General features: G+C 36.6%; 1 protein-coding gene and 1 pseudogene across 1 annotated transcript in view; one reads left to right on the top strand and one right to left on the bottom strand.

Moving 5' to 3' along the window:
* Positions 1–18,059, bottom strand: part of THSD7A (thrombospondin type 1 domain containing 7A) — a 454,108-nt gene that overhangs the window by 170,000 nt on the left and 266,049 nt on the right. The window lies entirely within an intron of this gene.
* Positions 1,826–4,729, top strand: LOC143651873 (KATNB1-like protein 1; annotated as a pseudogene).

Below are 18,059 nucleotides of genomic sequence, written 5' to 3'. Positions count from 1 at the left end.
AAAAAGTGTCATGATCAAAAATATGAATTTTTTTCTGATAGACTGTGTATAAGAAGAAGGAAAATGCTTAAAGAAGTGTGACCAAGATATTATTCCAATGCTTATCAGCTGCCTCGAGAATAAAAGGAAAAGGAATGGGGGGAAAAGAAGCAGGTTAGTGTAGCCAAATGAAACTGGACTAGAAGTCTTGCAAATTAAGCTAAATTACCAGCTTTATAACTAACTTTAGCCATGCAATTAATAATGCTGAGTCTAACTTTCCTACTCTGAAAAATATCCTTAAGATTAATCTAACTCTAAAATTCCAGAGTTCTAAGAAAGTAGAATCTGAACACAGTAGGAAGACTATAGCTTTACTTTTTATGGATAAAATGTCCACTGAGGTTTTTCTCACTGAGCCACCTCCCTCCCCTTTTGACCCACAGGTGTAGAGGTACCAGGCAGATATGATGAAGAGCTCATGCCATCCTATAGCAGCCATGCTCTTCAGCTCCAGGTGCATGGCTCCCCTGTATCCTTTCCAGATCCTTTTCAGAGAATCCATTGCCTCCATTAGTGATACGAACCTCACTACTGCTAAGGGGACTGATTTTTAATTACCCATGTCTGTTCATAAATTAACAATGAACAACGACTAAGCGTCGCTTGCCCTTGCTTCTTCTCTTTTCCAACATGAAATCTCCAGTTTGGCTCCTTTGTAGACAGTTATGACAGTTTTGACAGTTAATGTCAAGTTATGTTCACAAGTCTGGTTAAAATGACTAAGTGAGGAAGATATGTGAAACTATAGAGACAGCAGAAGAGAATCAAGTGTAGCTGTGTATTTCAAACATTTGTTTATATAGCTATAGTTATTTTGTTGTAAGAAATTTAAGAGGCAAATGTCTTGGATGCACATTTCCTTTAACAAAAGCCAGTTCCTGTTTCCCTGTGGTTATTTGCAGTGCTCACACTTTAGAACAAAGAACTGAAATAATGGAAACACCAGATATTTCTCGTTCTCCTTATGTGAGGGGACCATCAAATTACAATCGCATGTGAGCACATAAAGAAACTCACAGAGAAATTAAAATATTTTGAGATTTACTGTCCTAATTATATAACAGTACTGCATATTCCATTTGTACATTAAACTCTACAGGAAACAAAGCAACTCTATACATCCCAGTTTCTGAATAAGGAATATATATACGTACACAAAGCACAATCATAAATGTTAATTAAAGGATATTATATTAACTCCTTTTCTTACTGCCACATTTGTTTGTTCTGAAAAATATTCTGCAGTTCTTATTTTTCCTTTTTACTCCCTGTGTGCTTACTCTATTTCCCTGCCTCCCTGCCCCCACCACCACCCCCAATATCCGCATATGCAATGAGAATAAATGGGCACTTTTACCTTGCTTGGTATGACAGCCAAGTTAGAATTCTCACTCAAATTTATTAGGATTATTGCTAATGTGCATTATCAACATCAGCCAAAGCCAAAAATGATTAATATTATTGCTTTCCAACAGTGAAAGTACTTGGCATAGTTATGACAGAAAATACAGAAATAAATGTTTCACTCTCTCTGAATATAAAAAATATTTCATTGACATAAATGAAAAATAGTTCACATAAAAATGAATTATCGGACACAAAGAGTCATAACAGTCTATAGCACGTGGAGGTGCCCTGGGTGGCCGTACATGCCGCGTTTGAATGACCTGAGTGGGGCCCCGCCCGGGATCCGAGGGACACTTGAGGCTGCTGGGCGCGGCTCATCATCAGCTGAACTGAGGCACCAAGGTACCTACCATGAGGCGCCGGTATTTAAGAGATTATGGCACCTGAAACCCACAATGTTAAAAAACGGAACTTTTGTAATAATATTGAGGATCATTCCATTGATCTCCCTAGAAAAAGGATCTCTAATTTCACTAATAAGAACATGAAGGAGGTTAAAGTTCCCGGCTGGGGTGGCTGGCGTCTGGGGTCCCCTCCACGCACGTGGCTCCCCGGTCTGACTGGGAACATTGGATAGCGGGGCCCTCCCATCACGCTTGGCGTCTCGGGCCAGCTGGGCAATTTGGACCAGCACTCCCCCAAGCCACGGCCAGCGACCCCCGCCTCCACGCGCGGTTTCCCGGGCCGACTGCCCCGCAGACAAACGACCGCCACGAGCGCCACCTACTGGGCAGGAAAAGAAAAACAGAGCCCAGAGATTCCACAGAAAAACCTTTCAACCAGCTGGGTCCCACACCCAGGGAGATCTGATCAAATGCCCAGACACCAGCAGAAAATAATGGATGACGCTCGGAAAATTGAAGATATGGCCCAATCAAAGGAACAAACCAATAGTTCAAATGAGATACAGGAGCTGAGACAACTAATGCTGAATATACGAACAGAAATGGAAAAACTCTTCAAAAACCAAATCAATAAATTGAGGGAGGACATGAAGAAGATATGGGCTGAACAAAAAGAAGAAATAGAAAATCTGAAAAAACAAATCACAGAACTTGTGGGAGTGAAGGACAAAGAAGAAAAAATGGAAAAAACAATGGATACCTACAATGGTAGATCTAAAGAGACAGAAGCTACAATTAGTGAACTGGAGGATGAAACAACTGAATTCCAAAAAGAAACAGAAACTATAGGGAAAAGAATGGAAAAACTTGAGCAGGGGATCAGGGAACTGAATGACAATATGAAGCGCACAAATATACGTGTTGTGGGTGTCCCAGAAGGAGAAGAGAAGGGAAAAGGAGGAGAAAAACTAATGGAAGAAATTATCACTGAAAATTTCCCAACTCTTATGAAAGACCTAAATATACAGATCCAAGAAGTGCAGCGCACCCCAAAGAGAATAGACCCAAATAGGCGTTCTCCAAGACATTTACTAGTTAGAATGTCAGAGGTCAAAGAGAAAGAGAGGATCTTGAAAGCAGCAAGAGAAAAACAATCTGTCACATACAAGGGAAACCCAATAAGACTATGTGTAGATTTCTCAGCAGAAACCATGGAAGCTAGAAGACAGTGGGATGATATATTTAAATCACTAAAAGAGAAAAACTGCCAACCAAGACTCCTATATCCAGCAAAATTGTCCTTCAAAAATGAAGGAGAAATTAAAACATTTATAGACAAAAAGTCACTGAGAGAATTTGTGACCAAGAGACCAGCTCTGCAAGAAATACTAAAGGGAGCACTAGAGTCAGATACGAAAAGACAGAAGAGAGAGGTATGGAGTAAAGTGTAGAAAGAAGGAAAATCAGATATGATATATATAATACAAAAGCCAAAATGGTAGAGGAAAATATTATCCAAACAGTAATAACACTAAAAGTTAATGGACTGAATTTCCCAATCAAAAGACATAGAATGGCAGAATGGATTACGACCCAGCAATACCACTGCTAGGTATCTACTCAAAGGACTTAAGGGCAAAGACACAGACGGACATTTGCACACCAGTGTTTATAGCAGCATTATCTACAACTTCAAAGAGATGGAAACAGCCAAAATGCCCATCAACAGACGAGTGGCTAAACAAACTGTGGTGTATACCTACGATGGAATATTATGCAGCTTTAAGACAGAATAAACTTATGAAGCATGTAATAACATAGATGGACCTAGAGAACATTATGCTGAGTGAGTCTAGCCAAAAACTAAAGGACAAATACTGTATGGTCCCACTGATGTGAACCGACATTCGAGAATCAGCTTGGACTATATCATTGGTAACAGAGACCAGCAGGAGTTAGAAACAGGGTAAGATAATGGGTAATTGGAGCTGAAGGGATACAGACTGTGCAACAGGACTAGATACAAAAACTCAAAAATGGACAGCACAATAATACCTAAGTGTAATGTAACTAGGTTGGAACACTGAATGAAGCTGCACCTGAAATATGGTTTTTTGTTTGTTTGTTTGTGTGTTTGTATCTTTTGTTTTTGTTAAATCTCCAAAACAGTTGGCTGCTGACATAAATAGACCAGTAGAACAAGCTATGAAAAGCCCAGATAAACTGCATAAGGTAATCTATTGCAGAAGGAAAGTTCATCATCCTTTTCCAAGTCTTTGCTACGGAAAATAACAGTCCTAGAAGTAGGAGCTGTGACATGGCAAGTAAAGAAAATGAAGTGGCTTGCACCAGCCATATGCCTGGAAAATTACACCTTGGTAGTGAAACATATTTGGTTAACTCCAGTGATTCTGGTTCTTCAGACAGAAAGCCATCATCAAAACATAGTGGGGTTTTACTGAGGTTTCTCAGGACCACGAAACAAAGGGACAAGTTTTGTTCAGCCGGAATTTGAGATTGAATATAGCTTTAACTTTCTGGAGGAAGAGAGGTATAAGTGAACTTGTGGCCTGTTTGGTGAGGATCAAAGATCTTGGAGTTGTGACAGATTGCCTTCCTGTACTCGCCAATAGTTTACATGAAGAGAAACAATATATCTCACTTGGCTGCTGTGTAGACTTGTTGCCTCTAGTAACGTCACTACTTAAAAGCAAATTTGATGAACATGCGATAGTTGGTTTAAATTGGCTTCAAGCAATCACAAAAAGGTGGAGGTCAGAACTATCATCCAAAGCAGAAATTACAAATGATGGAAATATTCAGATTTTAAAATAACAAGTAGATTGCAGGAACAGGAAAACCACCTTACTTTGGTTCCAGGATATACTGGCAGTATAGCTAAGGATGTAGATGCTTATTTATTACAATTGCATTGAGATGGTTCATCTACTAATGAGTCCTTGGTTATTTAAAATATCCCTGGACTATCAGATTTCCAAAAAAAATCTTGCCTTAGAACTGTGAACTGTAAAGAAATGAAAACCATTTTTTTTCTTTTAAAAAGCCACATAATGAAACCACTAATGAAACTCTTAACAGTCTACTTCACGTTGAAGTGGAAACTATCCAAAAGGAGTAGCTTCAACTTCAATGAGGTGAAAATGCACTAAGAAGATTGTACATCTTTGCTGCATTTGGGATTTATATGGTTATTTGGTGACATTGTTTAAGAACTACTGGGTTTTAATGCAATCCTGCATATTGCATGCTCTAGTTTGCTAGCTGCTGGAATGCAATATACCAGAAACGGAATGGCTTCCAAAAAGGGGAATTTAATAAGTTGCAAGTTTACAGTTCTAAGGCTGAGAAAATGTCCCAATTACAACAAGTCTAAAGAAATGCCCAATCTAAGACATCCATCCAGGGAAAGATACCTTGGTTCAAGAAGGCTGATATAGTTCAGTGTTTCTCTCTCAAGTGAGAAGGCACATGGTGAACACAGTCAGGGCTTCTCTCTCGGCTGGAAGGGCACATGGTGAAGACAGTGTCATCTGCTAGCTTTGTCTCCTGGCTTCCTGTTTCATGAAGCTCCCTGGGAGGCATTTTCCTTCTTCATCTCCAAAGGTCGCTGGCTGGTGGACTCTCTGCTTCGTGGTGCTGCAGCATTCTCTGCTCTCTCTGAATCTCCCTGAATCTCTCATTCTCCAAAATGTTTCCTCTTTTATAGGACTTAAGAAACTAATCAAGACCCACTCAAATGGGTGGAGACATGTCATCCCCTAATCCAGTTTAACAACCATTCTTAACTAAATCACATCAACCAGGGAGATGATCTCATTACAGTTTCAAATATACAGTATTGAATAGAGATTATTCTACCTTTATGAAATGGGATTTATATTAAAACATGGCTTTTCTTAGGGGGCATACTTCCTTTCAAACCAGCACATTGCATAAGAATATAATTTATACTATGTGAAAAAGTAAGACAGGATTTATCCCTAGGAACCACAAAGACCAATCATTATTAATTTTCTAAGATTGTATTTTATAAGAAAATAACATGTGCAGCTATTTTCTTATGTTAAAAAGACTGAAAGATTGAAACATAGCAAATAATCAATGCTAAACTTTTTTTTGTCCTCACTGAGATATTACTATGTTTGCAAAATGCCTTACTTATTAATAAGCCAATGTGTTGTGATACCAATAACTGTTAAAAATTTTAAAACCAACTGTGTTTCTAGCATGATATAATCATGGAATTAAATCAGGGGCTTACTTTCATGTAGAATGTTGATGCTTGAAACCTATTCCACACCATTTTTAAAACTTAAGAATATTATCAGTATCTCTGATTTTCTTTTTCTTTTTTTTTGCCAGAATCATCATCGCATGTATGTATGTGTTGTGCCTATATAAAATTTTAAAAGGTGAATACTTATTTGTATGAATGCTTAATTGGAAATATTCATGAAGCTGGCTAATTTATGTTCATTTTTTATGATATATAGATTTCTAATTTAAAAAAAAGAGTCTATAGTATATGGAAAAATCCCTATAACTGCAACTTAATATAAGTAAGTTAAATTCACATGTGGAATTTCTCAGGCTATCATTTAAATTAGCAGCTGTTTGTATAATGATTTGAAAAGTCTCCTTTTCTTTCCTTTCAATTGGTAAAAGGTAACTTCATAACTTAGGGTTATTATATTGTTTTGGAAATAATGATTACTATAAACGGGATGTCTTTGGGACATGCAATTGGGAGAAGTATTGGTACCTGAAAATTTTCATTTAAATTCTCTTAAAAACTTCAAGAGAAAAACATGGTTTTTCCGAAAACAGATTAGACATTGTATTTCTAATTCCTGGCTATTTTCTTTGTAGAGGTAATTTTGGATTTTCATGTATTTAAAATGAATCAAAAAGAATAATCAGTCAACAAATCTTTAGCTACTAAAAGAAAAGTGTGATAAATGAAGGCTTGAAGTGCTGCTGTAGCAAAATACTCTTGAGGATGGCTTAGCTGTATTGCTAAGTCAACCAAGTCAACACTGATATAATCCTTGAAAAATGACCTTGATTTTATAGATGTGTCCTTTTATATATCCAAAACACTCTCATTAATCAAAGAAACCAAGATAGAGTCTATGTGTCTATCTCTCTGCCAATACCACTAAGTTCTTGGTTACTGTAGGAACTGCTTAAAACCTGCACATCGATTCAGAAAGAATTCGCATCTTTATTGAGTCCTCCAATCCAGGTACACAGTGTGTCTCTTCATTTTAGTTCTTTGATTTCTTTCATCAACATTGTGTAGTCTTCAGCACATAAGTATTATATGTTTTGATATATTTTCACCTAAGTACTTTATTTTCTGAATGATTGTATGTTGTATATTTTTAATTTTAGTGTCCATGCATTGATTGTAAGAATATAGAAATAAAATTGATTTTGTATATTTACCATGTACCCTGCAACCTGGATAAGTTCACTTATGAGTGAGAGTGGGTTTTTTAACGTTCTTTGGGATTTTCTATGTAGACAATCATGCCATCTGAAACTAGGAAAAACTTTCTTCCTTTTGAAAATATTGCCATTCATTTCCTTGTCTTAATTTATTGAACTGGCTAGAACTTCCAGTACTATGCTAAAGAATGAGGACAGTAAACATCCTTGTTTGTTCCAAAACTTTCACAGTTAAATATAATGCTAGCTGTGGGTTTTCTGGTTTACGTTTTTTATCAAGTTATGAATGTGCTTCTCTATTCTTTTTTTTCTGAGAATTCCTAATCATGAATTCATGTACAGTTTTGTCAAATACTCTTTCTGCATTGATCAATAGTATCATATGATTTTTCTTCTCTAGCCTGTTAAATTTGGTGGATTGGATTCATTTGTTTTCCAATACTGAACTAGCCTTACATCCTTGAAATAAACTATGTTTTAACTTGATCTTTAATTCTTTTTATCTATTGCTGAATTCTATTTGCTAATATTTTGTTAAAGATTTTCATTTCTACATTCATGAGGGGTATTTGCATGAAGTTTTCTTTTTGTTGTACTGTCATCTGGTTTTGGTATAGGGTAATACTAGCTTCATTAAATGAATTGGGAAGTGCTCTCTTCTCTCCCTTTTTCTGAAAAAGACTGTGTAGAACTGATGTTTAGTCTTCTTCAAACTGATGTTTGGTAGAATTCTTCAGTAAAAACTTCAAGGGAGATTTATTTTTTGGGAACTCTTAAATAATTAATTCAGTTTCCTTAGTAAGTACAAAGCTATTTAAATTATTTATTTCATATTGGGTAGGTTGTGGTAGGTTGTATTTTTAAATTTTGATATTTTGTATTCCTTCCATTTAGCCTAAGTTATCAAATTCATGTTTGTGTTGCTTGTGGGTATCCCTTGTTACCCTCTTGATGCCTGCATGCTCTATTGTGATAGATGCTGTTTCATTTCTGGTTCTGGTAATCTGTGTCTTTTATCTCCTCTTTTTTAATCACTCAGTTTTGCTAGAGGTTTCAATTTTAATGATCTACTCAAAACACCAGCTCTCTTTTGGTTGTTGATTTTCTCTATTGTGTTTGTTTCATTTCATTGATTTCTGCTGTAATTTTTGACAATCTAATAGATAAATAAAATATTTTAGATTTCATTTTTCTATTCAGTCTACAATCTTTGACTTTCAATGGTTGTTTAAAACTTTAAAAATGTGATATAACATTTTGGGATAAATACATAAATCTGAGAAAGAAAGAAGCAGTCCCTCAAATCCAGGATCTGGCCAGGCACTCATACCAAAAAATGGTGTTTTTCCATTGGACACAAACAATTTCACAGAAGATCGTTATCAGACAGGGTCATTCTGCAACCATGATGGACGAGACAAAAAAAGAGACTACTTCATAATTTGTCCAAGCAAAAACAAGTTCAATGTGTGAATCACAAAATTATTAGGAATCCTTCTCCTAGCTAGTGAGCAACTGCTGCTCTTTACAATTACAACCTTGGCCTCTCTCTTCCCTCCTTACAGACAAAATTAAGATATCCACTCACAAAATCATCATCACTTCCTTATAGCTTTCTATCCAGAGCAAAGCTTGGTTATTTGAACCCTCCTCAAAATCCCCCAATCAAAGCTCATACCCTAAATTAAATCCTTTTTGACACGCTAAGTTACCCACAGCTCCCCATGGTGTGTGTTCTCCCTCAATGTGATGAGTACTAAACACAGCTTGTTCAGTTACATGTATTGTTCCTGCTGGTCTTTGGATGGAGGGTATGACAGGTTAAAGTACATAAAGAAAGCAAGGCATAATAAACACAAAATTTAGAAGCGGATTTCCACTTGTAGATGGGAATGGGTCATGATTTATTTAATAACCAATGCTCATGTGGTATATACTATGTGCCAGGCACTATCAGAGCTATAACAAGTACTTAATAAATATTAATTCATTTCATTCTCAGAAAACTCCATAAGGTAGGTAGTTCAGTTTTCTCCATCTGGAGGACAGTTATCCCCAGTTGGAGAAACAGCATGGAGAGATAAAGTAACTCTCCCAGACTGACAAAGTTAGGAAATTGTAGATTCGGCTTCAATTTCTACTTCTAAGCTCTTCTCCATCTGTTCTTGACAAAATAGGTCATAATTAATTTTAAAATAAATAAATAATTAATTAATACAGTGCACGTGTGCATATTACAAAATGCTTAATATGATGAGACTATCAAAATAATCAAATATCAACCCTGATGATCTTTTGGTGACAGTTATTCTGATTTTCATGTTCCAGTTTGGAATGGAGGCTTTTTATCTTACTGGAAATCACAATTAGATCACAGTTAGAGCAAGCGAGATATTCTATACTTATACTGACAATAATAGTATCAAATGCTTATAAAAATGTACTAAGTTAATTATTTTAATTATCACAGCAATCTCATGAACTATGTACAATTGTAATTCCAAATTAAAAATGAAGAATCTGAAGCACAAATTAAGGAACTTGTGCAAAGTCACACAGCTAATTAGTGGAGTCGGGATTTAAATTCTGGGATTATGCTCTCATCCTCCACACCATATTATGGTATGGCCATTAGATGCCTTGTTTTGCCCAAGTTTCCATTCCCTGGTCCTAGCAGTTTATAATACAAAGGATGGCCTGATTTGACCATCACTTTTTTAAACAGCCTATTTGACGATTGTTGTAGGGAGTACAGGGAGGAAGGAGCTGGGAGGGCTATTCACCTAGAAAGAATTAATCCCTATTATTTTAATAACATACAGTTGAGATTTTTAACAACTTTCAATATCTAATTTTAAAAATAACCTTTTTGTTCTAATGCATCCCATATGCATACCTTTAACACTGTCATCACAAAAATATCCTTTAGGAGTCTCACACAATGAACTATCAGACCTATTTCTATAATGATATTCCTATTCTGCACTTATTCAAAAGATATATTAGGGTTCAAAGGATGAAAAAATGCAACAAATTTAATAATCCATTCATCCATTTAGCTAAGCATTTTAGGAAAGCAAAATCCCCTGATCTTCCAATTTATTTTCCTTGGTTTCCCTTAAAACATAACTTTTTATTGAAATAGCATTTTTCCCCTTAACAACTTCATTTGATTGCTAACTCTCAACCACAAGGAAACGCTCTTCAATTTAAAACTTAATATTGTACAGGAATTGATGAAATTTCATTGTTAAATATAATAGTTGCTGATAACTTGAGAAGATTCCAAAGACCTAAAAATAAAATCAGTTATAAATTAGTTTCCTTCCTTTCTTATTCCGTTGTTTAGTCAGTTAAAAAATGCTAAATGTCTATTTTATACAATGCACTGCCATCGTTTAGATATTATACACCAAAGGACACTGTAGGGCCAATGGCAGCAGTGGTGATTTTTTCTTTAGTTTTTTAATTGTCTTTCTTAAATATTATGAATGTGTGATAATGTTTTAGGGTATGTTTAACCATGGTACTTTTTTTTTTTAACCATGGTACTTTTAACTCCAAGTTTCTATTGATGGTTTACTCAACATTTGGTGTTCACACCTACCCCAAAAGTTCTATCTTGTAGAGACAGAAAGGTTTTGTTCAAAAGAAACCTCAGCAGGAGGCATTACAAATTTGTTCTCAAGAACTGCTGTATATTCTTGTACTAAACTTTATTCACAGAAATTTCTTTTCCCTTGTCTTTCTCAGACTGATTAATTTAACAACATAAAACCCATCAGGCCCTTTTTAGTAATATAGGGTATTGTTTTCAACAGTACTACATTTATTCTTCAACCAATTTTGTAACCATATTTAAAACAATTATTGAGAATTTCCTCTAGGTAGTTAATGTGCTTTAAAGTTTACTGCCAGTCCCTTCCAGCTACGATTAACTCATTATTGAGCTATTGTTTGATCAATCTTTTCTTCTTTTAACCCAAGACATCATATTGTTTATGCAGCATATATGAGTAGTACTTGAGTTCATTTTCTGCATCATAATTAGTATCTTTAGAATAGAATTATCTAATCCCTGGGCCCCAGGCGGTTCATGAACTGACAGCCATGATTTCCACCCCCAGGACATACAGCTTGATTGCTGACCAAGTCATCTCTGAGCATGCGTGTACTTGCTATTACAGAGCCTCTTGAATTGTGTTGCAGTAAAAAAAAAATCAGACATTTTCTAATGTCTTTTTATTTGTTTCTTGTATTAGATTCTTTCAGAGTTAAGCAATTCATCTGAGCGGTCCCTTTAGAATTACAGTATTTTTACACAGGCCTCTTGATGTTTCTGTCTGTTCATTAGTTTGGGGTATAGAAAATTAGGCTTGCTGTATTTTGGTTTAGGGTCAAGTGGAAGTCACACTGAATATATTTCATAAATTGATATGAGGTTCTTCCCAGATATTTCAAGAAAGGATATTTACATCCAGATTAAAGTGAGAAGAAAGCATTCCTCTCTTTTTTCTCTTTAGTTATATATTCTAATTTTCACTTTTTAATTATGGATGGTGAGGAGAATGATGGTGGGGAAGTAGCTGGGATATAAGCATCTAAAATGCAAAAGATATGGGCGGATCTCCAAGGTCCTCACCTTGTCTGTATAAACAACTGAACCGACCTGGTAGCAGGGCTGCTCTCCGAATGCTGCCTCTCTGCAGCCGGAGGGCACTGAAGGGAGGGTAGGTTACTGTCTCACTCTCAGCCCTCACCCTGCTGAGTTAGGGGGCCAGTGAGAGTTCCGCCAGGTCCCTTCGACTTCTCCCTGAAAGACTACAAAATCTCAAAGGAAGGACGTTCCTTCCTTCAATCTAATATCAAACTCATTTTAGCAAATACAAATTGCTCAAAGGACTTGGCCTCTGGATGGGCTCTTTCCTAGCTTCAGAGGCCGATGTGGCTTTTTACATATTTGTTCGTTCCATTGGTCATTTTTATGGAATTGTTGAGGGAGGCCCATATGCCTGTGCCCACACTGCCATATTGCCTGGGAAACCACTATCTTCACTCTTGATTCAAATACAGTAAAATCGATCTCTTTTTAATGATTTACAGCATCGCCCTTATGCCAGATTAATTCTCTCCCTGCCTGATTCATATAAAATAAGAACATTTAAAAATATGTGGGATTTTTCAAATATACCTCTTCCTAGTGTTGTTAATTACTGTTACAATTTAACTTTTACAAATTGCATCAACAGCTTGATGAAAACATTTTCCTACTAAAGGGATGTACCATCTGTTGCAACATTTCAAATTTATTGTTTTTCTTTTTTTAAAAACAGGACATGTAGAATTATCTATGTAAGACTCACACTAAAATATTATACCACCATCCTATTATTGATTCAATGTCCCTAACAAGAAAAAGCTCAATAATAGATATTATGAATGAAAATTAGCAGCTTAAAACTTGCATGTCATCCACAACATGACAGAGATCTTTCACAGAACTTGGAATAATTCCACCATTCATTTTAAAGCAAATAATGAAGAAGAATTTAAGCACCTAATCAAACAACGTCTGCAACCAGCTCCATGCACTTGCTAAATTACTCCAAATATAATTGTTCTGATGATCAAGTTTGATGTGATTTTGGAAAGAGAGATTTCTACGAAGACTGACAAGCATAGTCAAGTGTATTTCTATATTTACTGTCATATTTTATCAATTTCCTTTTATTCTACTGGGGAAAAATATCTGTGCTAGATTTCAGTTTATTCATGTTTCTTCAGATCAGATTGTTGCTACTATTACTTTCTGACCACAGCTCATGTTTATCAGTAAATGTTTCTTGAGCATTACTATGTGCCAGGCTCTTCAGGTGCTTACAATTAGAGCTGACGTTCTCAAAGAGGGATAGGGAGACAGAAAATGAGCAAGAAAATAAATTACTACACAGCAGAGTATGGCATGAAGTGATTAGTGCTTTGGACAAAGAGCAAGAAGACCAGAGGGAGAGGTCCTGGGGGCACATGGGGAGAGGAAGGTTGCATTTTAATAAGGGGATGGCATCTGGCCTCTTTGAGAAGGAGCCAAATGAGACAAGGTTGGAGGGAGGTGATGAAGTTAGCCAAGCCCATGATGAGGAGAAAAACATTTCAGGCAGAGGGTGCCAGGTGGGATCGAGGAACTGCAGAGGTGACCTGACCCATGTGATTGGTGTGAAAGGAGTGGTAGGAATAGGCGCTGGAGATGAGGTCAGAGAAGTAAGGGAAAGGTCAGGAACCCTTGAAGGCCAGGGCAAGGAGGCTGGCACTTGGTAGGATGAAGCAGGGCTGAACAGAGGAATGGCATGGGCTGATTCAGATTTAAAATGATCGCTCTGCTGCTGTGTGGATAACAGACTGTCAGGGGCAAGGGTAGCCAAAGGGACACCTACTAGGCTAGTCCAAATGACCCAGGCAAGAGACAGTGACTTAGAACTGGGGGTGGCAATGGAGGCAAAGATGAAAGGTCACATAAGGCCTAAATATTAAAGGTGGAGCCCACAGCACTCCTGAGGAATTGACTGTGAAGATGAAAGAGAGAGGAATTAAGGATCACTCCAAAGACTGTCCACCAAGCAGCCTTTGGTTGCTGTTACTTTGTTTTTCTTTGTTCTTGATCCCCGAGGCTGCGATAAGTCTAACTTCTCCCACCGACTTTCAGCATTCAGGGTCCTCCACTCTATACAATATTCCAGTTGAAAATAAACTCAATCCTCCCACCGTGGACCCCACTGCTACCCTGCTATACTTCATGCAGAAAAATTAACACAGCCATTCCTGCAGATGCCAGCTGAATCGTCAAGTATGGGCTAAATCATTGGGTTTGATATTTAAACTTATTGGACTCCCATTAGGCCACATCATGAGGGCTGCTAAAGTTCACACTCAAGGAAAGATACATGAAATCTATTGAAGACTCCCTGAAAAAAAAATGGTCAAGTTTCCTGCGATCATTTAAATTCCAACCTGTGTTTCTCAAAAAGAAACAAACATAAAAAGTCAATATTGGCGGGCCGCGGTGGCTCAGCGGGCAAGAGTGCTTGCCTGCCGTGCCGGAGGACCCCGGTTCGATTCCCGGCCCCAGCCCATGTAAAAAAAAAAACAAACAAACAAACAAACAAAATATAATAAAACAAGAAAATGTTTAAAAATGTTTCCCTTTCTTCCTTCCTTCCTTCCATCCTTCCTTCCTTCTCTGTCTTTCCTTCCTTTCCTCCCTCTCTCTTTAAAAAAAAAAAAAAAAAAAAAAAAAGTCAATATCACTGAATCATAACCTCATTTGTTGGAAAAAGACATCGCGTATCATTGAAGCTTTTAGGGATGTGACAAAGTTATTGGTTTCGGAGTGTGTGGAGCAGAATCATGATTTTTCATGACCTGCATTTAATCTTACAAGAGTGATTTTTTTTTCAAATTGTCGGTACAAACAATCCCGGGGGTGGCAATGGGGGTTAGGGGTTGTTTTTAGGAAGTGGACTCCTGGGTCACATTCTCAGAAATTCTGAGTTACATTTGGATCAAAACCAAGGAATAATTTAGAAATATGGATTTTGAACAAGCACTTTAGTTGATTCTGATGCAGGTGATACTCATACAATCATTTAAGACACACAGGAGGGTTGATGCTGGAGTCAGCTGTGAGATGCCAGATGGTACTGAAGCAGTGAATACCTACCTAATAGAAATGTCATCTCAGTGCTGAACAGGACTGCATGCGCTCTGGAATGGAATCGGTTGGATGGGTTGCTAATGACCTTGGCCATAAGAATGTTAAGAATGATTGCTTCAGTAGTATCATATATTATAATATCTTTCTACATTTTTTCTAAGTGTAAGTCCACATTTTTACTTAGGGCAGCATATGAACTTCATTTGAATATATTCTTCAAGCCTACACTACATTCTTTAAATAAACTGTTTAGAAATGATATTGGAAATACGGAAACATCTGCCACTGTAGACCTCAATTCCTGGTATGAAGCTCTTTGGGAGATCCGATGCTATGATCTCCATGAGTCAATTCTATCAGCTGATAAGATTGCGTTAGGCAAAGGTGATAAAACTGTGGAGAAAAAGGAGCGAGGTCTGACAAGGAGAGTTCCCACAGCCTCACTGTCCTTGCTTGTCCCTGAAGACTAGTCCTAGCTTTGTTTTCAGGTGGCTCCAACCCTTCTTAAGTGAAAGCTGATAGCCCCTGGGGGCCCAAGATTTCATGTCCTCAAGGAAGAAATGCCATTGGTCTTTGAATCTTTGACTTATTCTCAACCTTGACAGAGCATTGGAGTCACCGGGAGAGGTGTAAAATAATGATGCTTAGATTCTTCTCCCGGACTTGCTGATTTAATTGGTCTGAGTTTCAGGAGTTTTAAGAGCTCCCCAGGTGATTCAAATGAATGGTAGAAGTCATGAAGCCCAGCTCTAAATGGGACCCACCAGCCCAATTCGGAATTTTCCACTACACTCTAGTCCACATATTTTGAACCTAGCTCATTCCATTTCTGCTTTCCACGAATCTGCTATTCTTCTTTTTCTTTTTTGCTCTCTCAAATAATTATTTTCTCTTTTCTAAAACAGATAATCTTTAAAAATATTTTTCATTTATTTTTGTTTTTTTATTTCCATTCTTAATTATGAATTACCATCTCTTTTACATTTTACCTCAGAGATTTTAATTTTTCAATCTTAGTTTTAAATTGTGTACATCTATATTTTTTTTTTTTTGCATGGGCAGGCATCAGGAATCGAACCCAGGTCTCCAACATGGCAGGCAAGAATTCTGCCAGTAAACCACCATCAACATGGCCCTGCATCTATGTTTTTGACATTAACTTTCAGCCTCTGTAGTCATTCAAAATCTTACCGATTTCATCATTTTTCATTTTCATTTTCAAAAATTTTAATGGTACATTAAGTATATTAACATTATCGCTGTTTTAAAAATTATTTTTCTGCAACACTTTTTTTTGCAATTTTAAAACTCTACTAATTTAACCTTTTACCTATTATCATTATTATTATTATTTTAAAGCACCTCATTCTCACATGTTTCAGGTTTGTTTGTTTTTTTCTGGGTAGCAAAATGAGAGCAACTACAGCAGTTTATGGGGAGAAGAGCCTTTCTCCTTTCACACTGCTAACTTTCTGTTTATCCCCAGAGGGTCTTTTCAAGGATCATTTTTTTTTTTTTTTAGCAAAACCTGTATTTTATTTGTTTCTTTAATTCTTGGTAGCATGGTAGACAAAGAATTTTGAAATTTAAGCTCTTCCTACATTAAGAATTTACTAAAGGGTTGAAATGCCTCTTTAAAATAGCTACTTAATAGATCATATTATTTCTGAGTCCAGTTTTGTAATTCTCACCGTCATGGATGTGCTGGTGGCTTTTCATAACAACTGTTATGTTTTCATAAGTTGAACATAAAATATCAACAATTATTTTTGTTCTCAATATAAATCATTGATAGTTGGGCAAATTTTGTTGACTTTAAAAAGATTTTCTTTTTTTTAAATAATAAATACACATAAGACTTAATGAAACTCACTGACCATGTTAAGAATTAAGATTGTGGATAGCGATCAGTGAAAGGGAGTGGTAAGGGGTATAGTAAAAAGAGTAGGGGGAACAAAGGCTAAAATATTTGGGGTAGATGGAAATACTAGCAGTCAGTGAGAGGGAGGGGTCAGGGGTGTGGTATGTGTTCTACTTTGCTAGCTGCCGGAAACGGAATGGCTTTTAAAAAGGGGAATTTATTAAGTTGCTAGTTTATAGTTCTAAGGCCAAGAAAACGTCCCAATTAAAACAAGCCTACAGAAATGTCCAATCAAAGTCATCCAGGGAACGATATCTTGGTTCAAGAAGGCTGATGAACTTCATGGTTTCTCTCTCAAGTGGAAGGGCACATGGTGAACACAGTCTGGGTTCCTCTCTCATCTGGAAGGGCACATGGCGAACACAGCATCATCTGCTAGCTTCTTTTCCTGGCTTCCTGTTTCACAAAGTTTCCTGGGAGGCATTTTCCTTCTTCATCTCCAAAGGTTGCTGGCTGGTGGACTCTGTTTCTCATGGCTATGTCGTTCTGCTCTGCTCTCTCTGAATCTCCTTTCTCCAAAATGTTTCCTCTTTTTATAGGATTTCAATAAACTAATCAAGACCACCCAAGTGGGTGGAGACATGTCTCTACCTAATCCAGTTTAACAACTACTCTTGATTAAATCACATCTCCAGGGAGATGATCAATTACAGTTTCAATCATTCAATACTGAATAGGAATTAGAAGAAATGGCTACCTTTACAAAATGGGATTAGGATTAAAGCATGGCTTTTCTAGGGTCCATACATCATTTCAAACCAGCACAGTAAGTATGAGTTTTTTCTTTTTATTTCTTTTTCTGAATTGATGCAAATGTTCTAAGAAATGATCATGGTGATGAATATACAACTATGCGATGATATTGTGAGTTATTGATTATATACCAAGAATGGAATGATCATATGGTAAGAATGTTTGTGTTTGTATGTTGTTATGTTTTAAAAAAATTAAAAATAAAATAAAATAAATAGTCCCAATTTATTAGGGACCAAATAGTCCCTAATTGATTAATGGGCTCTGTTTTTGTAAAACTTTGAATGTTTTTCTTTGCCTTTGGAAATATAGGTAACAATCATAAATAGATTTTTTCCCCTATTATTTATTTATTTTTAATCCATATGTTTTACTTGTCTGTCGATAAGGTAGACAAAACGAGCATCAGACA

This window comes from Tamandua tetradactyla, chromosome 1 (assembly GCF_023851605.1).
Source record: "Tamandua tetradactyla isolate mTamTet1 chromosome 1, mTamTet1.pri, whole genome shotgun sequence".
Taxonomy (NCBI): Eukaryota; Metazoa; Chordata; class Mammalia; order Pilosa; family Myrmecophagidae; genus Tamandua; species Tamandua tetradactyla.
Note: the sequence above shows the minus strand (reverse complement) of the source record. Positions and strands in the feature narration are given on the sequence as shown.